The sequence below is a fragment of the Rhinolophus sinicus genome, linkage group LG11, assembly GCF_036562045.2.
Source record: "Rhinolophus sinicus isolate RSC01 linkage group LG11, ASM3656204v1, whole genome shotgun sequence".
NCBI classification, from domain to species: Eukaryota; Metazoa; Chordata; class Mammalia; order Chiroptera; family Rhinolophidae; genus Rhinolophus; species Rhinolophus sinicus.
Window position 1 is genome coordinate 20,955,651 of NC_133760.1, and position 26,006 is coordinate 20,981,656.

A 26,006-nucleotide genomic window follows, 5' to 3' on the forward strand; every position below is an offset into this window, starting at 1 on the left:
CAGGCGGAGCCAGGAAAATCACTTTCATAAGCGTGAGTCAGCAGGGACCTCTGGATGAATGAACTTGGCAGTCATGCTGCTTGCCCCAGGGCCTGCCTTAAAGGGGCCCCACTGCAAGGCAGTCACTGTGGTAGACGAACTGGGGGTAACCAGGCTGGCGGCCACCCCTGGGGTTCAGTCAGTGAATAGAGGAACTGGGACCCCTGTCTGAGCCACCCTGGCCTTTTCCCTTAGGGAGGAGACGACAGCTCTGCCCAGCGTAAGAGGTGGCCCCTTTAAGTGGAGAAAGAATCCCGTTCCATTCCCACATTCCACCTGGTTCCACTTGGTGTCTCCACTCTATAGCCCCTCTCCCCTCTGCCACTCCCCCATAAGAAGTCCAGGCTGAGAACCCAGCTCTGCCACCTCCTGGATAAGCTGCCTCAGTTTCCTCATCTGAAAAATGGGGCCAAGTAACAGACTCTCCCTCTTGGGGTGGGGGTGGCATTTAAATGACCTCATTCTTGGTTACCATACCAAAAACATGAAGCCTTCCTCCTGATTCCTATCTTTTTTCCTTCGTTAGTATTTCTCCTTAGCATGGAGCGCTGCACACCTCACATTTTGCTGGTTCTTATTTATTTTATTATTTTATTGTCACTCTACCCAAACCAGGATGTGGGTGCTGTGTGGGTAGGGCAGTGTTAACTGTGTCTACTTTATCCCGTCTCGAATAGTGCTCCGAGCATAGTTGGTGCTCCAGAAGGAAGGGAAGAAGGGATGGAGCTGGGACCGTATTTGGCCTATAGACCTCAGTGTGTGTATTAGCTGTTATTTTCGTTTTTGATGCAGTTGTCCCCTGTTGTGTGTCCTCTCTTGCCTGGATACTTCCTTGCCAGCCCCACCCTGTGCACGGAAAACTTAAGGGGGTGCCCAAAACACTAAGAGATCAAGACAATATCGTAATGCAATTTAAGAAAATCTAAATGAATGGAAAAAAAATCCAGGATAAACAAAATATTAAAATTTCAAATAAAGACAGAATTGGTAACAGCGCCGTGCTGAGCCATACTGAATGAAGCGTGATGCAAAAAATAAGAATACTGATGTTATTTTATGCAGCCTGGATTTTGGCATTACTTTCAATTTTTAAAAACATTGCACAAACCCACTGTGTGCCCTGATTATTGGAGTGCTTTGGCGCCCCACCCCACCACCATCTTGTATTTTGTGCCAGAGGTGGTTTCTCTCCTAGTCCTGGCCCTGATGGTCACAGGGGACCCGGTCTGATCACAGGGCTCTTCAGGCACAGGTGGGTCCACAGATAACGGCCTTGGGGGCTGGGGAGATGAGCTGGGGACAGAGCCAGGCCTGCGCTGTTCCCTGGGGGCTCCTGGGTGTGTACCTTGTGCCCAGGACACCACCATCAAAAGGGCCCTGGCACTTGGTTTACTGCTCTGTTGTCACCACCTTAAAATTCTTAATCATTTTTGGACAAGGGATCCCACATTTTCATTTGGTCCTGGGCCCCACAAATCATATGACGGGTCTGGGATGGGCAGCACCAGGCGTGTGTTGGGGTGTGGTGGGTGAGAGCTGATCCCTGGGCTCAGTACTACGGGCTGGGTGAGCTCAGGCAAGGCACTGCCCCCTTGGAGCCTCTTGTTACCCAGGGAAAATGGCACTCATAGTCCTTTCCTCCTGGGGTCTTCAGCAGCAGTGACCCCTGGGGTCATATAGCATGTGGGAGGTGGGGTTAGAGGGACACCCAATGCTCCAGGTCTTAGCTCTGCTACAGGTGTGCTATGTGACCTTGGGTTGATGGTCTACTTCTCTGGGCCTCTGTCTACTTCAGACGTGGCCTTCTTACCAACATTCTTTGACACTGTAAACCTGCACCCCACTCACAGACCAGAACCTAGCAGGGGTTTTGACCACACAGGGAGCCCTGTGAGAGCCGGGGAGTGCAGCTTCCAGGGACATACCTCTTGTGCAGGCTGCATATTTCCTCAGCAGCTGCCTCGCTGGCTCCACTTCCCCATCCCAGGGCTCTAGTCTGCAACTTCCCAGTGCTTTTGATGTGTAAACTGAGAAAGAGAGAAATACCCCAAGGTCAGAGACGCCCATCTGGAGGGCAAGGCTGAGGTTCAGGGAGGCCTGAGGATGGGGGCCCAGAGGGGAGAACCAGGGAGGAGGGGGCTCCTGGGATCCCCATCTCCTGGGTCTGGCCTGTTCTTCCTCTCTAACCTGTTCCCCCACCCCACACCCCACCCCCGCCTCCACTGGCCCTGACCCCTTTTCCGGATTTTGAAAGTATGCTGATGCAGAGAATTATGGGAGAGATGTGGACTTTCTTCCCTGTCATCTGTTTATCTGCCAGGAGATTATTGGAAATAGAATGTGTTGAGTTGCTTCCAGAAAGCTCTACTAAGATGCAGACAGACAATGTCACAGGCAGACAGAGGGCAGTGGTTAGAGGGGGCCACAGGGAGGGGAGGAGCAAGATGAATCCTTTGCAGGTTGATTTTGGGGGACCTGTGCTTTTGGACTCCACTGGGAGCCCCGATTCCTCTAGACCTGCCCTGTTCCCCTCTCCTCTGCAAGTTCAAGCGGCTATTAAGTACCTGACACGTGAGCCTCAGCGCTTAAATGAGCTGAAAGTAGGGCAACGGATGAAGCCAATAAAGGTGCAGGCTGCCCAGGTAACTTGGAATTTCAGGTAAACAAGAAATAAACTTTTAGTGTATGTCCCACGCAACATTTGGGATACACTTACACTAAATTTCTTTTTCATTGTTTATCTGAAATTCCAGGTTACCTCGGCAGCCTGTATTTTATTCAGCATAGCTACGTCGCTCTAAGTATTAAATATACACTAGATTCTATAAGTTAGTACCAAAAGAAAAGTGAAATGTCTAACGATTTTTACATGGATTACATATTGAAATGAAAATATTTTGGACATCTTGGGTTAAATAAGATCTATTACTAAAATTAATGTCACCTGTTTCTTTTTATTTGTTTAACGTGACTACTGGAACATTTATTTACACATTCCACTCTCATTCGGTTTCTACTGGAGTTTGGCACCCATTGCGTGCTGCTCCTGCAAACTGGCACATTCCAAGGCCTAGCACTGAAAGGCTCCCAGCGTTTCAGGAACCCCCTCAGTCCTGAGTAAGCCATGACAGTTGGTCACCCAGAAGCATTGCAAGGGGCTGGACAGTGTGACTGGGGAGAGACGCTCTCCTGCTGAACCTCAGTTTCCCCATCTGTGCACTGGTGTTGCCAATGTGGGGCCTGCAGGGTGATGACAGCTGATCAGTGCATCTGAGGGAAGGGGCCTGGCATGTGATGGGGGAGCTCAAATGCAGCACTCTGTTCTGTTTCGTATGGGCCCCCCCCATCCCCACCCACTAGGCCTCCCACAGGCCTCCCACAGGTGCCCCAGAGCTGGGGAACCCATGGAAGAGAGGGTAGGGTAGCCTCATGGTGCTTCTTTGGGGGTTCTGGTACTGGAATGGATCCCCTCTGCCCTCATATCAAAACCACCACTCCTCTCTCCCCAAGAAATCCCGGAAGCATTCATAGGACCCGCTCCTGGCTTCTCTTCCTCCCCCTCCCTTCTGTTCCTCCTCATCCCTTCCCCTTTGTGGCGGCTCTCAGAGCTCGGCCATTTGCTGGTCACCTCCGGGAGCTGGGCACCATGGACAGAACGTTCTTTACACACAACGAAGGCTCAGAGAGACCCATCTTGAGCCTGAGGTCACTCAGCATGAGCTAGAGCTCAAACCCAGGGCCGCTATTGCAGAGTCTGGGAACCTCCAAGAAAAAGGCAGACAAGGAACTAATGAAGGAACAAAGCTCCTTCCTGTCTCAGGTGCAAAGGCATGGTCCGGGACTCTTCTGAACGGCCCGCCTGTCCCCGTGTCCACCCTCTTTACGAGGTGCCTGCACTCACTGTAAAGTGTTTCAGGGACCTGTACACAGCATCCGTACACCAGTCTGGTGAGGACGGCACGGTGTTACTATCGTCCCATGCTACAGATGAGCAAACTGAGGCCCTGAGAATGCAAGAGGCCCCCAAGTTAGGGTAGGTGCCTGAGCTGGGACTGTTACCAGGTTCTGCCCAGCGCCCTGGCATGACAAGTAAGATCAGGCCCTTCCAGTGCATGACAGGAAAACCAATATTTGCTCGGTGCCTCGCCGTTTACAGAGCCTGGCCATTCGCCTGATCTCATTGATCTTCCAGACAACCAGGGAGGTGAGCAAATATTTTCAATAACATGTTTAGTTTACAGATGAAGAAACCCTGAGGGACTTGTCCAAGGTCACACGGCAGTGAAGTGGGAGAGGGGACTCAGACTTCAGAGCCCAGGCATGCTCCAGGATAATGATGGGAGCTGCCAGCAGGGCACGGCCTGGGTCCATGCCTCAGGGAGTCACCAGAGACCTCTGGGATCAGTGTCAATGCTGCTCCTCAGGGAGAGAACCAGGGAGTTCGGAAGTTAGACCGGAAGTGTGGGGTAGGCCCTGGGAGGAGCAGCTGCACGGGGTGAAGCTGAGGGTGGGGTTCATTTTCTGTTTGGATTTCCCCATCTTTTCCTTAAAAACCAGGGGGGAAGTTTTGGCTGACAGTGAATGTGCCTGTCCCACAGTCAGGGTGGACAGGGAGTCCAGCCCGGGGGTGTAAAAGGCTTCTATTTTAAAATCAGACAAACTGGGATTTTAACTCTATCATCCCCTTCAGCTGTGTGACTCTGGGCAACTACTTAACCTCTCTGAGCTTCCATTTTCTTGTACACAAGGTATAAATAATGGCAGAGCAGTGCTTCTCATCCCCGCTGCACATCAGAATCACTTGGGAGAGAATTTGAGGATACAGTCTCAGAGGTTCTGACGTCACTGGGCTGGGGTTTGGGGGACACGGAGGGATTTTCACGGGAGATTCTGTTGTGCGGTGGGGCTGGACGTCCCTGTCCCTGCTGCTGTTGGAGGATGAGCTGAGACGCAGCGTGGAAACCACGTGGCCTGTGGAGGCGGCCAGGACATTAGAATCCCTTCTATCCTACCAGCCCATCTTTTTGTCAACCACATCTTGATGCTGTTGCGGGAACAGGCATGAGGGCTACAAGAGACATACGTCTGCAGAAGAGCCAGAGCACCGGGATGGCAGGGGCCTTCTGAGAAGCCCAAAGAACCATCGACTGGACCAACTGGCCGAACCTCGAGGTCACCTTGCTCATCCACTGCGACTTGGTCCTATGACCTCTGCCACTTCCGTGCCCACTACTGAGAACTGTGCAGTGAGTGGTGGCGAATGCTCAGAGAGGACGCTCCTGCAGCCTTTGGAAATGGCAGTTACAGAGCCGGGAGGCAGTGTGGAAACTCTTTATGGCAGAAATGAGGGAAGTAGGCTACGAAATCATAGGGATGCTGTGCCCGTGGGCAGGGACCAGAAAGCAATCGGGGTGGGGTGGGGGTGGGGGAAGGAAGCTGGAATGATTGCTGGGGTCAAGGAACCTTAGATGGCTTTTTAAAATTCTAATTTCTAAAATTCTAAAATTCTAATTCAAATCCTTGTATAGAAAACAGTAATAATCATAAGTAAAAGCAATTTGAGACAAGGATTTTCTGTGTTGTGTTGTGTTCACTGATGTATTGCAAATGCCTACCCCAGGGCCGGGGACATAGTAGTAGTTCAATAAATATTCACTGAGTGAGTGAATGACTCTTTGCTTTCAGATTTCCTCACAGACTCGTAACACACTTTTGAGCATGAACGGCCCCCTCTTTGTTTTAATCACACGCATACTGATTAGCATGCCTTCCGTATGTTACATCTTTCATGATCATTTTGAATTAAGCAAGGTTGAAGACAGAGCCCTGTGGCATAGCCCTGGAGACCTTTCCTGGACTTCTGATACCTGTAAAGGCTTGTGCCAGACCCCCCAGCATTTTGAAAGGTGGTTTCATAGCATGAGAAGGTCTGCAGACTCTGGGCTGACAGGGGCTGTCTGATCAACCCCTGTTTCCAGGAACCTCCTAAGAGGCATGGGGGTCATTCTAGTCCCAAGGTCATTACCCTCAACAGAGCCGCCAGAAGCAGCTCTGGGGCTGCTGGCCTGTTTTCTCTCTGGCATCATGGCTGTTGCCCCTTTGCCCTGGGAGCAAAGGCATTTCTTTGTTTCTTTTGCCCCACATGCTGCTATAAAAAGCCCTGTTTACCATTATTATCAGGTTTCACAAACCCCCAGGCCTCGCTTTTCCGGGCAGGTGGGGTCAAGGCCTCAGTGAGTTAATTTGGTGTCATGTGAACTAGCCCTTTCCCCAGTGACAGGAAGAGCACTTGTGTGCAGCAGTGAAGTCCTGGAAGACCCCCGAGGGCTTGGGAAGGGCTTCTGGCCCTTCAATGTGGGCAGCAGGATTCCAGAACTCTGTTCCTTTCTCCTGAGGCTCCACACACCTCCAGAGTATCTTACAAATTGCAAAGTAGATCCTGCGTGCCCTGCTAGACCACCTCCAGGGGCTCCCTGCTTCTCTCAGGCTCCCCCCCACCCACCCCCCAGGCCTCATGGACCGGCGGCTGGCCGTCAGCCTGCAGCTTGCCGTCGGCCTCCTCCAGGTACCCGAGCACACAACACCATCCTCACCTGCTGCCTCCCTGCTCTGCCCGTGATGCCCTGCCTTGCTTTCCTCTGGTTCTGGCCAGACCTCTTTAGATCCATCTCTGATTCTCTGCTATTCAGATGAAGCGGGGGTACCTGGAGCTTGCATTTCCCGAGTCCTACTGTGCGCAGGGTTTATACTAAGGGCTTTATAATGAAGTGCTCAGTGAACCAATGGGACGCCTGCCCCTATGAACCAGACAAGACAAGCCAACAAATGCTTGACACCCAAGGGTCCCGAGTTAGACTGAAGAACGTAAGAGAGGAGTAGGGTCAGTGGGTGTCACGGAAACCCCTCTGGAGGGTGGCACTTTAGCTGAGGTGGGCTTGGTCCCTGGAGACTTGGGCTGGGGAGGTGAGGGAAGACAGGGCAGAGACCTCACGTGCAGAAGCCCCAGGATAATGGGGTTGCTTCCTTCACGAACTGGAGGAAGGTGGGAAGGGGTGCGGAGGATCCTGAGGAGCTGGCCAAGGCCAGGCCATGCAGAGCCTGGAGGACGAGAGACAACCGTGGGCATTATAGAGGCTGTAGGGGGAGCCCTGCACATGAGCCGGGGAGGGTTGGGACTGGGCAGAGTGAAGCAGAAAGCAGGTGGCAGGCACCGTGGCTGTTCAGCGAGAGCTGGCAGTTTAGGTGGAGAATGGTGGCTTCTTGACCCATTTTGGAGCAGGCGTCAATGGGACTCTGTGACTGAAATTGGAGAGTGAGCAGTGGTGGCCTGCTAAATGTGAAACAGCCGACTCCCCCAAAAAGAAGAGCCCTGGTTTGTAGCATCTGCCAATTCCTGTGGTGTATATTTTCCTGCCCGGGGGGATTTCAAGCCACTGATGTGATGTGCAGGGTTGGGAAGAGATGGGCACAGCTGGCTGGCACTGTGTGAGCCTGCTGCAGCCACCACGGGGGTGAGCAAGAGGGGAGGGCGGGGTCAAGAACGCCAGCCATTTTTCTGGTTTGAGCAGTACAATGGATGATGGGGGCGCATTTACTGGGTGGAGTAGACTGGGGGGGAGGGAGTGTGGTGTGGGGATCTAGCATTGTCCTTCCAGGCTGAGATGCCTGCAGAGCTCTCCAGCTGGGTACAGAGGTTGGAGACTGAAGACCAAGGAGTGTTAGCTGGGGTGTACGTGTGGGTGCTGTTGGTAAAGAGATGATGTCGAAAGCCTGGGGATAAGAGGAGGAAGAGGAGGAGAAGGAGGAGGAAAAGCAGGAAGAAGCCAGGATGGAGCCAAGAGAAATGGCGTCATCCCAGCAGCCTGTTTAGGTGCTTGCAACCCCCCCTCCCCCGCCCCCCAGACCTGTGAGGAAGCCGTCCTGGTCCGCGTTTCCTCCTTGGAGCCCAGCAATGCTGACTGGGTGGGTCTTACAGGGCTGCTGACTTCCCCCTTTTGCTTGTGACTCCGGAGCTGCCCAGACCACAGGCAGATCCCGTGAGGACCTTGCAAAGCAGCTTAGATGCCCCACTGGCTGGGGGCCAAGGTGACAGAGCAACCCAGGGAGGGAGGGAGGGCTGGGACCGCCGGCAGAGAGAGGGCAAGCCAGACAGAACGGAGGGACAGGCATAAAGTGATAACCATAAAAGCCGTGGCATCCTAACCAGATGCCAGGCCGGTGCTCAGGGCTTTGTATACAATTAATCTTTACATCACCCTCTGAGGCAGGTAGTATTGTTAGCACATTTACAGACAAGCAAACGAAGAGACAACAAGACAAGGGGCAGAGCCAGGCAGCGCGATGGCAACCCCCACCCCCACCCCACCACGCGCCTATCTTCCTGATTTCGCCTAATCCCTTCCCCAGAGCCTTCTTTCTTTTGGTTTCTGAGGAAATGAGGGCCTACTTGGTGCCCTTTGATACCACCCTGAGTTGAGACCAAAGGGAACCACATTGGCTTCTGGTTAGTCGCCCGTGTCATCTTCACCATCACCATCATCTTCATCATCATTACTACCATCATCTTCATCAACAGCACCACTGGCTGGTAGAGAGGGGCAGTTTGATGGTGGCACTGAGATGCCATGATAAGCACTGGCAAAGGAGGCAGTGGGACAGGGGGATGCCTGTCTGAATAGACATGAGCGCCGCCTTGCTCCCAGGGCTGCACCAAGCAGGACCTGACAGGCCCTGGGCCCCTGGGGCTGACTTCTCTCTGGCATGCTGGGCCGCCTGCCATCTGACCCTCACTGGGGCCTGCTCTCTGCAGGGGCGTCACCAGCGGGCATGGTCAGGCCCGGGCAGGGCCGTGGAGGCTCTGCGTGTTTGGGGCAGGAGCAGCCTGGCTGTCTGGGCACGGAGAGAAGAGTGGTTGAGATGTGTGCTGCACGAGCAGGGGTCCCCAGCCACCCCCTTCTCAGGACACCTCCTGCACTACAGGCAATGACGTTTGAATGATGGAATGTGAGGCCCAAACATCCTCGGGCTGGGCCTTGCTCCATTCTCCTCACGAGTCGGTACAAGGATGGACTTGTCCACCTCTGGCCGTTAAGGGTTCCAGGACTCCAGGCCACTGTGGTTTTCTTCCTCTTTCTGGTACGCCAATCTCCCCCCGCCATTTGATCAGGGTGGGCAATCCCTGTCTCCCCCGTCAGGGGGCAGGATCAGATCTTCCCCTGCTCCTGTGCCCTCCTCATCCTGGGATCTCCGTGGCCCACTGGGAGCCTAGACGTTTCCTCAATGGCCAGGAGGGAGCTGTCCCAGGAGCCCAGTGTCCCATTTCTCAGGTGGAGAAGCTGAGGTCCAGCGAAAGGAAGTGGTTCATCCAGGGTCACGCAAAGGAACAAGCCTTGGAATTCAGCCCCCTCCTGCTCTCCCTGTGAAGTGGCTTTGACTTCTGGGGAGGGGTCACAGCTCCTCTGCCAGTGACTCAATCAGCAGGAATTTATGTACCGAGCACTGTGCTAAGCGGTGGGCATACGATGGTGGGAAAAGACACAGGTCTTGCCCTCAAGGAGATGATGATCCAGGGGGAAGATGAGCAAACAAACGTATGAAGAATGTACTGTCACTAACTCACCAGTCTGGCCATGTTGGGAAAAGCCACCCTGAGAGAGACAACTGGACTGGGAATGGAGGGTAGATAAGAATGGACTCACCTAGAAAAGGCCTTCCAGGCAAGACCAACAGCAGGTGCAAAGGCCCTGAGGTTGGAAGGAGCCTGAGAAATGGAAAGGGACATGTGTCTGAGCGAAGCTATCAGTTGCGGCTGGAGAAGCTGACAGCAGCCAGATCACGTAGGGCTTTGATGGCTGCGGAAGGATTTTGGTCTTTCTCCCAAGAGCTAAGGGAAGACGTCAGAGGAAGGTGATAGGATCAGACCTGCAGTTTGAGAAGATGGTGGAGAGGATAAGGGCAAGCATGGGTTAGGGGCTGTGGCAGTTGTCCCAAGAAAGCATCAAGGCCACGGCCATTTCTTATCCCCAGGAAGATGCTCCATCTGGGACAGGTCAGATTCCAGGCTGCTCTGCGTGTGTGTGCGTGTGTGTGTGGGGTATGTGTATATCTGTATGTTTGTGGTCATGTGTGTGTGAGTCTGTGTGTGTGTGTGTGTGTGTGTGTGTGTGTGTGAGGGGCAGGCAGGGGAGGTCACAATGCCAGTGGGTGGAGCTTGCTGTGGGGATAAAAGTCAAGGGTCCATGGGTGTGGTCTCTCCTCCTTCTCCAGGGTCCAGAACTGCCCAGTGTCTCTCTCTCTTCCCTGAGTCTGTGTGGCCTGTTCTGGGCAGGGGCAGCCACCCCCACGAGCTTCCTCTTCCTTCTTCTGGAACTGGTATGTGTGGCTTCAGGAGCGTAAGGTCTGGGTCTCTGGCTGGGGTGAAACAGGCTGAGCTCCAGCCTCGCACTCTGCAGGAAGCTGTGGGCCACAGTGCCCACTGATATCAAATGTCCCTTTGCCCCCTGTGCTGTCACTTCCTTGGAGACCTCATGGGGAGGAGAGGAGACTGGGTCCTGGCAGAATCTGGTCCTTTGGGTCTGCCCCCCTGCTACTAACATACGCATACCCTGCACCTCCCCACTGCCCGTGTGTGTCGGGGAGCCCCCAATCCCCCCCACCTCCCTGCCCACGGCTGTTCTGGTTCAGTCTTGGCGCTTTCTACCCTAAGCTGCCCAGAGGCCCCTCTCCCTGGACCAGAACCAGGACAGGCTACAGAATATGCAGGCCCAGTGCAAAATGAAAACATGTTACCCCTGGGCCAACAATGATTAAGAATGTCAAGACGGAGACAGCGAGAGTTAAACCCAGCGTGGTGCCCTTTTGAGGGTTCACACCACGAAGCCGCCCTGGTTGGAATCCATTCAGAGACCCAGGAGTGGGGCCGCCAGCCAGTTGTTTTCAGGGTGAGAAATGCCTCACAGCAAAAGAATATTCTAGGAGTCTGGCCCCGACCTCCTTCTGTCATTCATTCATTTGCTTATGTGCTTATCCATTCATGTCAGCATCAGGTTCTGAGCTCCTGCTGGGCACTGAGATCCCCTGAGGCCTGGAGATTAGAGATGCACCAGTCCTGCCCGTGTGCTGGCCTTGCACCAGCACCCACACCGCAGGTTTCCCTGACCCCTCCTCACCTGGCCTCCCCACACCCACCCAGCCCAGAGTGTTCTGTGGGCACCTTCCCTAGCACGGGCCGGGCGGGAGGGCCTGGGGCTCGATGGCAGAACACGTTGTTCCTGGGAAGGGGCTCCCACACAACAGGGCGTGAAGTCCTACTGTTTCCTCACTCTTCATGTTGCTCCATCTGTCCCCTCCCTGCGGTCCCTTCATCTCTTGCCTGTATTAACATCAGCGTTTGATAAATGAGGTAGAACTTGTAACTTATGCCCAGTACAGCGCACACTTCTTAAGCTCGCAGAGGTGCATGCCGTGGGACCCATACGGAGATGTGGAATGCGCCAGCCCCTGGAGGGCCCCCCTTTCTCACTTTTGTCCCTATACATTCATGTTGCCTGCTCTTGATCTCGACGTCAGTGCAATCACTCAGAATGTCCTCTCATGTCGGAATCTTTTGCTGGACACCGTGGGCTCTGGGATCACCCACACTGAGGTGTGGTTCCCTCCCTCTTCTTACTGAACAGAGTTCCACTGTCTGCTGGCACCATAGCTTGTTTATGTTTCCTGCACATTTGGCTGTTTGCAGCTTGTTGCTTTGTGCGGACATCTGCTATCATTTATTTGGGGTAAATGTCTAGGACTGCCAGGTCCCAGGGAAGGCAAGTCTGTGAGTTTACGAGAAACTATGCACGGTTTTCCAGAGGGGTGCACCCCTTGTCTGGGCTTCTGCAGCTGCCTTCTTCCGGCTGGCCCCTCTAGGGTTTAGAGGAGAGGTTGAAAGCCAGCAGCAACGCACGGCCGTCCACTGCCGGCCCTGATTATCTCCCAAACATCTCTGGCTTCCTTCCACCTTGAACCTCACATTCCAGCCATGTTGAAGGCCCACGACCGCACACAACTCATTTCTGTCCTTCTGCACAAACTGTCCATTCTGCCTGGTGCACAGGTCCCTCCATGCCCTCCAGGGGACAGCCTGCTTGTCCTCTACGATATCACTGGAGCGTCTTGGTGACTTGCTGATGTCTCTCAGGCCCTGGCCTACATCCTTCGGCCCACATCCACCGCCCTCCTCTAAGCCACCTTTGCAGGTTTGCACTGTGTGGAGATGTCATAGCCGCACAGAAGGAATGGTGGGCTTTTTCTCCCAGCCACGTCCTCACAACCTGGCAGCACGCCTGGTACACAGGTCACGTTGGTAGATGTGCAGTAAACGAATCGGTGAGGCCGAGGCGGGGTGGACACATGTAGAGGTGTGACTTCCATACAGTAAAGCACACGCATGTGACATGTGCGGCCTGGTGAATGTTTGGGGGTGTGCACACCTGTGTGACCACGACCAGGTCCAGACGTGGCACACGCCCAGCTCTCTGAGTTTTGCCCCCATAGATTAGTGCTGCCTGTTCGTAAACTTGATGTAAAAGGCCTCACACAGATGGTCTCTCGTGGGCCTGCCTTCCTTTGCTTGTTCCCGACTCCTGCTCGAACCCCTTCTGCCTTGATGGCCGATGTCTGTCACCCCTACATGAGCGTTATCCCCTCTCTCCCATGATTTCTCTTCCCACTTCTCGTTTCCATCCTCAGCCGTCCTCAGCCCGGGTATAGGCTTTGTAGGCAAGTTCCTGGTTCCTGAGCAGCGGAGGCCACTTCTTCCTGTTTTTGTTCTTGAAATTCAGGGGACCCGAGCTGCGACGTTGCCCTGGTCCCACTCCCGGAGGACTCTCCAGCACGTTGTTCAGGCTTCCGTTTCCTGGGCCTGGCTGCATGCCCTCTTTACAAACACTGACCTTTCAATCACTGCAAAGTCTGGTCCACAGGTCACCTGGGTCCTCGTGGCCACACCTCGGGCTTATTGGCATGATAACACAGTGACACTTCGTGTTTGTCAGAGGAGAATCTCATCGGCCAGCCCACTCCCAGCAGTGAATTCTCAAAGTGGGGTCCTCCACCAGCAGCATCAGTACCACCCAGGAACTTAGAAATGCAAGTGCTTGGGCTCCACCCCAGACTCACTGTCTAGGAAAAACTCACTGTTTCTTCTCTTTACTGTCACACTCTCAGCACTTCGGACAGCAGGTCTGTGAGTGTTTTTCCACACCAACCAATTCTCAGACACTAGCCGGGTGTCTTACAAGGCAATTCAATTCTGACACTAACTGGAGTTGGCACAGATCCCTCAGGTTAAGGGTTCAGTCCCACAAGACGGCCCCCACTGTGGATGCCAATCACAGCAGTGGCTCCTCAGGTTACCCCTCTTCTGTCCAACTTGGCTTCCAAGCCAAGGTTCCCACAACCCCCTCTTCAGGTTCACTGATTTGCTAGAGCAGCTCACAGAACCCAGGAAAAAGAATTCACAAACTATTGCTGATTCATTACAAAGGATAGTTTAACAGATAGAAATGAACAGCCAGAGGAAGAGATACACAGGATGAGGTCTGAGCACGTCCTGACTGCAGGAGCTTCTGTCCCCATGGAGTTGGGCTGCGTCACTTGCCCAGTCCCTCCATGTGTTCAATCTGGAAGCTCTGCAAACCTGATACTTAAAGGATTTTTGTGGAGGGTTCTTCATGTAGGTATGATGGATTATTACTCAGTCCCTCTGCCTGCCCTGGAGGGTGGGGGATGGGGCTGAAACATCTAAGCTTCTGATCACAGTCTTTCTGGTGACCGGCCGCCATCTGGAAGCGGTCCTGGACCTCACCAACAGTCACGTCATGAGAATAAAGGACTCTCCTATCACATAGGAAAGTCTAAGGGGTTTAGGAGCTGGAACTGGGGTCAAAGACCAACGGTTAGAATAAGAAATGTTCCAGGCACCAATTTTTGGAGCTTTATGTTCCAAGCTCCTCAAGCTCTGACCAGGAGGAGGGGATGGTGACCACAACATATGGGTCTTGTTATATCACAATATCACACTCACTGAGTCAGAAACTTGGGGGCAGGGACCCGGCCATCTGTGTTCCCACAAACCCCCCAGGGGTTCTGAAGTAGCTCCAGTGTGAGAACCATTGACTCATAGCAGGGGAATGTGCTGGCAATGAATCAATCAAAACAGAAACGTCACTTTCTTTGAGTAGAAGTATGCTTCTAAGAAATGCAAAGGCATCCTGTTACATGGGGCGATGTGACCTGATACATCATCAGAGACCAGCCAGAGCACAGCCCGAGCCCCCTCCGTGGACCAGCTGGCTCCCAGCTGGCTGCCTGGTCAATGCTGATGCGAGTTTAGATCTGGCACAAATGTCCCACCAGAGGGAGATGGGGAGCACAAGGGGTCTGTCTCTTGTGTCCCCGAGAGTAGAAGCCTGGCGTGCTGATTAGCTTCCACTGGCTTCTCCCAGATCTGCTCCTACCTTCTCTGCCCTTCTCTGAGCCCAGGGAGGCTGGCGCCCTAGCCAGCTGGCTTCTGGTTGGGTTTGATCAATGGTAGACAGTGGTGGGAAGTCACAGGGCAGGGGGACAGAGTGACCGGGGCAGTCGTGTGCTGGCAAACGGTTAACAACCAGCTTCAGGAGGGTGTTGTAGAAACCCCCAGTCTGGGGTGTTTGCCCCATTCTGTGGTCTAAGCAGAGATACAGGAATATTTCTAACGCCCAGATGCATAGATGCAGAGAACCTCATGACCATAGCTAGTAGGAAAATGTAGCAAAGTCATTAGGCACTGCTGAGTTTTGAGTATGTATTATCTTTGTTTTGAATATGTTATTAATTGTATTACATAATTTTTAACAACTGGCTCACAAAATTCCTGAAACCTTGTCAGCTTCCACAAGCGGGCCTGAGCCTGTGTGAGCACACTGTGCGCAGGGCCAGGCAGCCCCCTCGGTCACGCCTGTCGGGCGGAGCTCTGTGGCCCACTCCTGGTCTGACTCTCACCTGGCTCCAGTGACACGCTCGCCCCTTGTCCCTTCTGCCTGGAGCAGAACTGGCTTCCTGCTCTGCTATCCCACGGTGCCTCAATGGCTCTCCTTGTTCCTTTGTTGAGTACCCCAAAGGTGGCGTCCTGGGGGTGGGAGACAACAGAGCAGATGCCAACTCCTGCTTGAACCCCAACCCCACCTCTATTGCTTTTATGTATCAACCTTCTGCGTTAAGATGTCACTGGAAGAAATGATTCTACGACCAGAAACCAGAAATCCATGGGGACGTGGTGAGATCTCGAGGACAGAAAGGTACTCAGTGTAAGTGACTGAAAATCTCTTAGTCATGGCTGGTGGGTGTGGCAGCTGGAATGCTCTCTTGGGAAGCAATGTGGCTGCCTGTCATGACAATGCACATGACCTTGGACCCGGCAATGCCTTGTGAGATATTTGACTTAGAGGCAGACTCACACCCATGCGAGATGATGTCTGTGTAAAGTTATTCATTACAGCGTTGTTTAAAAGAGCTGAAATGGAGGCAACCAGGGAGAATCGTTAAGTGACTTGTTAAATCGGTTCTGGCACATTCTTACAATGGACTATTTTGCAGCCATTCTTTATGTGATGACGTGAAAGGTGCTCCATGATCACGTGTGAAAACGGGATGTCAAGGGTAGAATTTGCTTTCCTGGGCAGGCAGTGTGGGAGAGACCTGTTCCGGTCACTGTTGCATTCCTGGCCGCAGAAGGGCTTTCCTGGATGAACGGGGTATAGGAGGAGCGGGAAGACGCCTGGATTTGGGTCTGGGGTGGTCAGGGAAGGCCTCCCTAGAGAAGTGATATTGCCACTGAGACCTGAAGCATGTGTGAGGAGTCAGCCATGGGAAGAGCATTCCAGGCAGAGAGGACAGACAGTGTGGGCAAAGGCCCTGGGGCTGGAAGGGCTGGTGTAAGTGAGGATGGCAGCAGGACCGAAGGTTGTCAACTCTGGGGTGAGAAAGGTGGGATGCAGGAGATGTGGGCAGAGGGCCAATGACACAGGGCTTTGCGGGGCAGCGTGGGGAGGAACTTCCCTCAGGGGCCACTTCTCAGCTGTGTGACTTGAGGCAAGTGCCTTACCCTGTCTAGGCCTCCGTTTGCTCATGGGTGAAGTGGAGACAAAAATAGGAACCGCCACATAGGATTATGAATGAGGCATCGCACTGAAAACGGTGCCTGGCACATGGTAAGCGCTGCCGCCAGCTACCACTAGGAGTGGAGGATCCCAGGAGGCAGAGCCAGGCCTAGAAACCAAGTCAACTGGCTCGGGGTTCTGGGTCTTTTCCATTCAGCCTGCTCCCTCCCACCTCTCCCTGCACACGCCCCAACCTGGAAGAGTCTGCAGCTGGCAGAGGCCCAGGCAGGGTCTGGATCCTCCCCAGGCCTCTAATTAGGAGCTTCTGTGTGTCTCACACTGTGACCACATTCCTGGAAAGAAGGCTCAGTGGTGGGTACCCTGGCAGGCCTGTGCTTCCTGCTCCGAGTGGAAATGAGCTGGAGAGCGGCCCTAGCTGTGCGGCGATGGGGTGATGGCCCCGGAGGCCTGGCTGGGAGTCTGGGCGGTGGGGAGGGAGCCCAGGTGCTCAGGGACATGGCACCTGTGTGCGTGACCCTCCGGGCTCTGGGTGGTGCCTGACTCCTTGGCCTGACCTGCTGGCTCAGGGCAGGCAGCGACTGGCAGAGGGAAGGTGCAGCCAGGTGGAGAAGGGCCGACTTCTAGGCAGGACCCGCCTGGCGCCTCCACTCCTGCACCAGGAAGCCTGCTCCTGCCTGGGCGCCAAAAAAGCTGCCCCCTCCCCCATACCCTGAAATCGCTCTTCCTTCCTGCCAGCGGCTCAGCGTTCACACCCCAGCCCGTCAGCAGACCCCACCTATTTTACCTGCAAACGTATTTAGAGGTGACCATTCGGCACCACGCCCGCTGCCCCATGATGGGCCCAGGTTGCTGCAAAGCCTGCTAACCGTGGCCCACCTGCCACACAGCAGCTGGGGTAATTACACCACATGAAGCGAGGTGGTGTCCCTGGCCCAGGGGCGACCTCCCTTTCATCCAGCGAGTAAACCATTCTACCTGACCCTTCCGCCTTGGCCCTCCGGGGCGCCTTGCTGCCCCCACACATGTCCACCATAGGGCTGTTGCATGTGCTGTTCCCTGAGACTAGTTGGCCTTCCCTCAGACGGCCACGTGACTCATTCCCTCAATTCATTTAGGTCTTTGCTGAAATGTCTTCTCAGTGGCTAGAGCACCGTGTATAAAACAGTAACTCTGACCCCCTTAGCCAGCTGTGTTTTCACATGACCCTCAGCACCACTTTATAGACTGCATGCTCAATTGTTCATTTGCTTGTCTGCATCCCCACACTGGGATGCAAGCTCCCAGAGGGCAGGCTGATGTTTTCTGTTCTGTTACCTGGTCGATCTCAAGCCTCGTATAGGGCCTGGCACAAAGCAGGGGCTCACTAAATATCCCTGCATCAACTGAGCATTCCTTAAGCAAAAGACCACTACGCCGATCACCTGAGCTCCTTCCTCTGGGATTGACCTTTTTGTCCCTGGTGACACAATGTCTGAGGGCACCTTCAAACCGCCGGCTTTCCATCCAACAGGGGCCCAGGAGAATGCGAGAGTGGGAGCCAGGAGGCCACAGCTGGGCTGCTTTCTGGTCACGGGATTGGGGCAGGTCCTATTTCATTCATTCCCCAGCCTGGTACTGGTGCTCTGTGCAGGCAGGGGCCCGGGGGTCAGACCACGGCGCCAAGCCTGGAGAGCTCATAGATTAGGGGAGGGGACAGCGGTAAAACCCATGAGGAAGGCTCTGACCCTGAGGAGCAGAGTTGGTAGACTTTCTGCAAAAGCAAGAGTAAAGACTGCAAGGCATTAGCCACAGGAAGCTCCTGGGAGAGGCAGTGATGGCAGAGCCGGCCTGGGTCCTCCCCACAGGACTTTCTAGCTCAGGTACCCCGAAGTCTGCTCTTCTACCCCTTCCCCATTTCTAATATCAAGTGGTTGGGGGAGTGGTGGGGGCATGTAATAGGAATTGTAGGTCAAGACTGTAAGCTTATCCACGTGACTGGTCACAATGTAGACCCCGTGCACTTGCCAGTTGCACCATGCACCCTCAGCTCTTAGAGAGAGAGAGAGAGGAGGGGGAGTAGTGGGCTGAATGGTGGCCCCCAAAGTTATGTGGAAGTCCTGACCCCAGGAACCTGTGAATGCGACCTTATTGGTGCAAAGGGTCTTTGCAGATACAATCAAGTTAAGGGTCCTTATAAGAGAGGGAGCTTTGAGATACGTGTGGAAGGAGGCAGGGCCTGGAGTGATGCATTAACAAGCCAAGGAAGCCTGGGGCCCAAGCTTTCTTCCTGCCTCTTCCAACCCCATTAGGAGCTGGAAGAGGCAGGAAGGAACCTCTCCTAGAGCCTCTGGAGGGAGCGCAGCCCTGCCCACATCTTGATTTAGGGCCTTTAGACCGTGAGAGAATACATTTGGTTGTTGTAAGCCACCCAGTTTGTGGTCCTTTGTTATAGCAGCCTCCAGGAAACTCTGCAGGAAGGACTGCAGCGGGATTAAAACCTGACTGAAAGGTGATTTTGTTTAGGATTACCTGTCCTTCCAAGTTTCAGTTTTGGGCTTTAGGTGCAGTTCCCGCCCAGCTCTGCACCCCGCTCCCTGTCCTGGGAGTTGGAGGCAGAGAATGTGGCTCCGTGGGGTGTGGCAGCTGGCGCCTCTTCCCTCCCAGAGTCTGGGCTTTGAGTTTGCCCGAGGTGGAGTCACGCAGTCCTGGGGACACAGGACAGCCTGGTCCTGCCTGACCTTATTTGTCTGCAGCTGTGGCCTGGAAGACCCAGGAACTTTGCTGTCAACCTCGAGGCCATTTAAAGCACAAAAACAGACTGTCTACTAATCATGGCAAGTCTCCCCCCACCCCGCTCCCCGTGAATCCAAGCGTACAGGAGGCGTGCTGCTCCCTAGGAAGGTGGTGGGAGGACACTGCAAGGCCAGCGATGGGAAATCAGGGGCACCATTTATGGACCATTCACCCTGCCCACGTAGCTTAGCACGTCACCTACATTACATCACGGGGCGTCTCAGCTTCCCTCCCAGGGAGGAAACTGAGGCAATCCAACCTTCCCCAAATCACCCCACCAGCAACTGGCAGGGCTGGGCTCAGAACCAGGGGAGCCTAGTCTTGGCAGAGCAGCTGAGAAGGTATAAAAGGGGCTCCTGACCAAGCCAAGGGCCCGGGGTGGGGGGCCAGAGGTCAAGGGTTCAGGGAGATCAGAGGCCAGGGGCTCAGGGAGAGCAGAGGTCAAAGGTTAGGAGGGGCGGGAGTGGGGCTGGCGTAACTCCCCACCCGGGACAAGGCTAATCCAGGTCTGAACACTGCACAGCCCATTGATGTGTTCTCTGGGGTGGAACTAGGTTGACAATGCTCCCCAGGGGATTCTCAGGGCAGCCAAGGCTTGTGGTAAATCCAGAGACATCCGGCCTCAAACCACAGCCCTGTCTTCCCTGCAGGAGGGGGAGGCGCTGCCTGGGTCAAGCCTGGAATGAGGTGAGCTGGACGGAGAAACCCAGGCTGGGGAAACTGTGAGCGAAGGTCAGTCACAAACCTTCGAACCTTCGAGAACTGGAGGAAGCTCAGCAAGGCTGCAGTGTTTTCCCTTGTGGGGCAGGGTGGGGAAGAGGGATGGGGGCCTTGGGCGTCTGTGCCAGGTCTGCGGTTCCTTTGCCAAAACCACTGTGAAGCACATGGTTTTGGATGGGGGCTCGTTCACTGGGATGTCAGGCTCTGGCCTGACTCCCAGAGACTCCGAGTCAGACAACCAAAGGTCTGTCTTGGTCAGCCTGACACACAGCCAAGGTGAGTACCACACCTTCCCTGCCTGGCCTCAGTGTTGCAGGTGGGTGGGGACACAGGTAACACGGCTGCTCCTTGAGGGGGTGTGGTGTTGGGCCTGGTCCTCTGAAAGCCCCCACTCTTAGCTGAGATGGGAGTGAGTGGCACCATTCACGTGGCCTGATGACAATGGCCCACGGTGTGAGCACCTTCTGTACGTGGGGTATGTGCTTGGGCCGCCCACAGAGGAGCTCCCTTTGCCTTCCCAGCAGCTCTGCACGGGAGGGACCAGAGTTAGCCCATTTTACTGATGGGGAGACTGAGGCTTAGGGGTCATGGCACTTTCCCAAGATCTCAGGATGGCAAGTGGGGTGCCATCCACTTCTCTGGCCCTTGACACCACAGCCCATGTGCCGAACCCTCCTTGCTCCAGAGCCAGAGGGCCTCCTCTTTGGAGACCTTCCTCCTCTCTGGCGTGGTCAAGCAAACACAGCAGAACCCATGTCTTCCCTGGAGAAGGCCCTGCCCCTCCAAGCCTCCAGCCCCCTTCCTTACCTGATGACAAACAGGCTGGGTGCTGCAGGGCTGACAGGTGACCAGTGCTAGGTGGAGGGGGGCAGGCACAGTACAGCTGGCCCTCCCCCGGAGGACCTGCCTCCCCACTTGGATGTAGCAACAGAAAAGTGGGGGTGATAAGAGGCTAGGCTGGCCTGTTTGTCGCATCACAAAGTCCTACCCTGGGCTGGCTGGGGGTTCAGTTGGGGAGAGGGTTAGAGAGGCTCTGCCTGAGGAGCCTGGCCAGGCCCAGCCCCCTCCCTCTGCAGTGGCTCCACCACAAACACCCGCAGCCTCAGTGGGGGCGCTCTGAAAATGGGCACACCTTGTGTCATGAGGGGTCCGCTCCCCAGATAAGAATGCAGGATATGGCGAGGCCAAAAAGGAACACCAATGATGCCACAGATGGGGGATTCATTCCACTACAGTCTTGCTGGCGGCTGGGCTGGAGACACAGGGAGCAGGAGCCACACGATCCGCAATCTGCTGCTACTTCTCTGCCAACCGACCAACCAAGCCCTTGCTAACTGCAACCTGCGCTTACTAGCTCAGTCATGGCTGTTATATTAGTGGCTAATGGCTAACCGGTAACAGCTGATGGCCACCCAGCCACAGTGGATGGCCATCTGATTACAGCTGATGGCCATCTAATAACCGAGCCAGCACCTTTCCACGTGAGGCCAAGAGCCTGGAAACTGCTCTCTGGGACTCTGTCCCCACACATTGCCCAGGTGAGCCTGAGGCTAGAGGTTGCTGGGTGAACAGCCCTGTAATTGGATGCTTTAGAACCCTGGTTCTAGGGCAAGTGCTACCATGTCAGGCAGAGCCACTACCTACATGCATGTGGTGTGGCCTGGGGCTAAGGTTTGAACCTCTGCAAGACTCAGTCTCCCCATCTGTCCTGTGGGCGCGCACCCAGCATGCCAAGACTGTGGCATCCTGGGTGTCCCAGACAGGTAGCCCTCCACACCTGTGGGTACCCTTCTCTATTAACTGGAGCTTTCTGGACAGAGCTGCAAAAGATCACAGTGCATTCCGGAAAGAGGCGGGAGCCAGCAGAACCCGGAAGCATCGCCACCACCAAGCAGCTGTTCCCAAGGGCAGAAGGGAGAATGGACGGGGCTCAGGGTGGAGGCCGCCCAGACTCCAGAGTCGCCACTGCCATTCAGAAGGACCCGCACATCGTCTTGTCCATCATTTCCAGACTTTCCCCCCAACAGCCACAGAGGCTTGTAGTAAACAACAACTAACAAAATCTCATTTGGAATACCAGTATGAAAAATTCTAAATTAAAAAATATTATTTTACTGGTTTATCTGTTTTCTCAATTAAAATGGATACATTTACTTACTGTAAATTCAGCAACGGCCACACAGCTCCTAAGTGATGATGCCAGGGTTAAGACCCGTATGTGGGTTTAAATAAAACATGTCCTCACCTCTATCGTCCGTCACAAGGAGTCGTCCTCTGTAATGACAGAAGTGTAAGGAAGACGACTGTGTAAAAGCTATGGGTCCTATATATCTGAAGGTCATCAATATAACAAAGACCACTGACTACAGACATGTCTGGGGGCTCTGTGGATGGGCTGGTGAGTTTGGACGAGTAATAAAGTTCATACGTAATTCATAAGCTGCACGGGCTCCGTGGGAAGCTATGCTTTGTCCTGCAAGAACCTGTCTGGGTTTCTGCTCTCAGAAAGGAAGGACCTGACAGCTGAATGGATGTGTCTTCCTTCTCACCTAATCTCTTCCTCCGTTTTAATCCTCCCGCTGCTCTGCAGCCATGTTCCTGTCTGATGGTGTATGATGGCGTCAGCATAACCCACCTCCTCCCCCTGCGTTCAGGCACACTGACCTTTGATTGAAGGATGGAAAGTGAAAGATGTGGAGAGAGTGCTTCTCTGGGCTCCACTGATGTCAGTGCAGAGGAGTGGAGTTTAGTTTGGAGGGAGGGAGGCCCCATGGGCATGTGTCAGTTAATCTCTCTCTCTCTCTCTCTGTCTCGTGTGTGTGTGTGTGTGTGTGTGTGTGTGTGTGTGTGTGGTGTGTGAGGCCCTCTAAAGTGTGGGCTCCTGGCAGGCCCCTTCTGCCTAGGTCTAAGGCCAGTGCAATTATCACTGTTGTTTTGAATATACCACAGTCCCTTCAGAAGTTCAGCTCTCAGCTACCTCCTTGGAGGGTAGTGGCTGCATGATTGGGTAAAAATCTTCACTTTCTGCAACAAGGCTGTTTTGGGGAAATTGGAAACGAGGGGTTTGGCATGTCTGGTGCTTGTTTCAACAAGCGGATCTGTCTTGTGGTTGCACAGTACTGACAGAGCGCTCTGAGTCACGCAAATGATCAAAGTTTGAGACAGAGCTGCCAATTACCACAGCGTTAGATAGTTCTCTCAGGGTGTGCACCAACTCAACAGACTGCGGGAGAAACCGGGGTGTGCTGAGGGCTCAGGGAAGTTGAGATGAGTTTGTACCACAAGCTGACAGGTTGGTGGCGCCAATATCTGACACATCACATTTATGAATAGGCTGTTTTCACTGCAATTAAAAATAATTACAAATACGATGTATAAATGAAAACTGAATGAAGGATTTGGGGCGCTCCAAAAGGCCCACAGAGCCTGGCCGTCCCCCCATGTCACAGCCCAGCTGTCACCAGGTCACCGAGGAGCCGCTATCTCTTGCCCACATAGGGCAGGCAGTTCCTCTCCAGGAAGCTGGGTTCTGAGTTCTGCCTGAACGTGGCTTTCGTTTGGGTCCTTGTACTCACTGCGGGGTTCCCGGGGACATCTCTGAAGAGCCTGCCTTAGGAACCCAAGGGAAAAGTTCACTTTGTGTGTCCAGAGACAGGAGTCATCAAAGCGTTTCCCACATGAGATGTGTACTAATCTGGTGGTTCTTGGACAAAGCGATCATTTCATTTCATCCTTTTCCAATTCTTGTTCTTTTGAAAGACTTTTGAGGACCTTTTGAGTCTGTGGGCTCTGGCTGGGGGGGGGGGTCTCTCAAGAGCCTGCAGGGAAGTTATGGGAAACTAGGGGAGCAGCAGGCTTGGGCAGCCCCAGATCCCTGCAGCGGCTCCGAGAATTGTTATTTAGCCTTTGTTATTTAGTGATGGGAGGGGAACCTGATGGGCAGGAGCTGGGTACAGGGTTTGGTTTATTACCCGTTAAGAATTTAGGATAAGCTCCAAGTTCAGGAAAGGAAGAGGCAATACTGCCACCTAGTGGCAAATGGGGTGAACAGCGCCCAACATGGCCTCTGATTCAGATCCGTTTCAGTTTCAGAATTATTTTTTAGCATCAGAATGAGTCCCTGACCCCATGTGACAGTTGCCTGAGGCAACAAGAGGATTCCTGGGCTCCTTGCCTCTCCGGCCACGGCACTGTCACCAGCCAAGGAGCCACCACCTCTAATACCTTGCCGTGGGTACGGTGCTGGACTGAAAACCTGCCTTTCTCCTCAAATACCTACAGCCCCGCGAGGGAGCCACTAACACCAGCATTTCGTGTAGGGTGGTGACAAACGGATCTGCATTCACAGCCAGGGGGAGAGCCCCACTGGGGGGACTAGGGGACACTGTCTAGCTCAGGGGAGGTGGAAGTGGGGGTAGGAGAAATGTGGCTTTTCCAATTCCCTTTTTTTGGGTTTCAAAGGAGCTTCCCCCCTGAGAGGTCTTAGGTCGCATAGCAGTGCTGTAAGAGCAAGAGCTCCTGAGCCAAGCCCTCTGGGCTCCTCTTCTCTGCAGCTTGGTTGGGCTGCCTGGTGGGAGGCAGGTCAGTACCAGGGAAAAGCCGACTCTGGCTCCACCCTCACCAGGTGTTCAGCCTTCTGAGCCTGTCTCATCAGGCTTCAGTGTGGAGAACATCTGGCCCAGACTAGAGAGAGATACTGTTTCTTTCTCCTTTCCTTCATGATTAAGTATTTATTAGCTATTCGAGAAATGCAAATATAATTTGGGGGAAAAAAGAGAAAAATAAAACCAAAGTCGAGAAAGAGACCTGATTTCACCTCTGTTGATTTTGCTAAATTGCAAACGATGCAGAAACTTTCTGTGGTGAATAGAAACCATTGGGCTGCTTTTGTTTCTATCTAACAATCAATCAAAATGGATTTCATATTCCAATGAATGTCTTAGAATCCAATTAAAAATCAGAGAGATGTTTGCTCCATTTAAGTCTTAAATGAACCTTATGCTTAATTTCAAACAAAGCCCAGAATAAGCTAATGCCTTGCAAAATGTTAAGACAACCCTCCACCCCACTTTTTAAGCCATATACAGACCAAGGAAAAAGTGGCCTCCTCTTGCTGGAGTGTTATGTCCTCAGATGACCAAAAGAGGGCAGAACTATGCAATCTTTAGGAGCTCTAGATCTGGAGATTGAGCCCTCAGCAAGAAAGGGAGCAGGGAAAGGAGAAAGCAGGCGTCAGAGGGACTCCAGCCAGCACGGCAGAGCTGGTTAGAGGCTTGTGGGACGAGGGACCAACTGGGAGAGATTGGGCCGTGCTGCTGAGCCTGGGGCCCCTCAACTGAAAGTGGGGTGCTGCTTAGTTTTCAAGGGACGATGAGGATGACTCAAACACTCATACTGCGCTCAGAGCAGAAATTCCTGGGAACGAATTACCCCACTTAGCTACCTTGTAGAAATTGTGAACAGAAGCCAGAAAACTGCCAGACACTCTAATGGCCAAACAAGGCGATGACAGATTCCAGAACCTACATTAAGGTGAGCTCAACAGGGGTGTCTAGTCAAAGTCCAGATGCGTGAACACTTGTAATCCAGGCAGTAACTGGTACGCTTTACGTGCTTCACATACATCTTCTCCTGTGAGCCTCTCAGCGGACGGAGGCAGGGGCTGTGATTACACTCATGTACAGAAGGGAAAACTGAGGCAGAGAGGTGGCTTGCTCCAGGCTCCCCAGCTGGGAAGTGGCAGGGCTGGGATGTGAACTGGACACTGGCTGGAGCCAAAGCTGGCAGCCCCAACCATTTATGCCACGCAGTGTGACGAGGACTGTTGTGGAGGTGGCTGGGGGGCACCGAGGAGGAGCAGGGTCCAAGGGGGGTGGAGGTGGGGATGGCTTCAGCCTTGAACCTGGAGTGTATGGAAATTGCCTACTACTGACCATTTACTGAGCACCTACTGTGAGCCTGCCACTCTGCTGGGCACTGTCCAGAGGAGGATCCTGTGGTCAGAGTGGCTGCCGGGGCCCCCTAAGAGCAAGTGGGATGGAAACCAGGCCTGCGAGGCAGTGCCTAAGCCTGAAGCTACTGCGTTCCCCTCGCGATGACATCACCTGGGCAGTGGGGAGTGCTCTCCTGGAGGATATAAATGCGCAACGCTAGGATCCTGTAACCTTTTGTCGCCTCTAAACCCAGCTGCTGTCTGGTTTTGCGTCCTGCTCTGCCATAGTCCTTGTGTGAAGGACAACATACATACGACTGGGCAGTCAGATCATCCCTTGAGGAAGTGGGAAGCCAGGCCATTTCAGCCACCTTCTGCCTCCTAGGAGGTGGAGTAGGGTA

At 53.8% G+C, this 26,006-nt stretch overlaps 3 long non-coding RNA genes across 3 annotated transcripts; 2 read left to right on the forward strand and 1 right to left on the reverse strand.

Annotated features, from left to right (window-relative positions):
- Window positions 1-1,062: 1,062 nt before the first annotated feature.
- Window positions 1,063-21,938, reverse strand: LOC141567480 (uncharacterized). Its single transcript, XR_012490120.1, has 3 exons — window positions 21,832-21,938; window positions 15,064-15,190; window positions 1,063-2,066 (listed from the first exon to the last, which is right to left on the reverse strand). It is a non-coding gene; the product is annotated as an uncharacterized LOC141567480 (long non-coding RNA).
- LOC141567478 (uncharacterized) lies at window positions 2,646-5,711 on the forward strand. The gene is made up of 2 exons (XR_012490118.1): window positions 2,646-4,505; window positions 5,055-5,711. It is a non-coding gene; the product is annotated as an uncharacterized LOC141567478 (long non-coding RNA).
- LOC141567479 (uncharacterized) lies at window positions 19,734-21,792 on the forward strand. The gene is made up of 2 exons (XR_012490119.1): window positions 19,734-19,949; window positions 21,492-21,792. It is a non-coding gene; the product is annotated as an uncharacterized LOC141567479 (long non-coding RNA).
- Window positions 21,939-26,006: the final 4,068 nt, after the last annotated feature.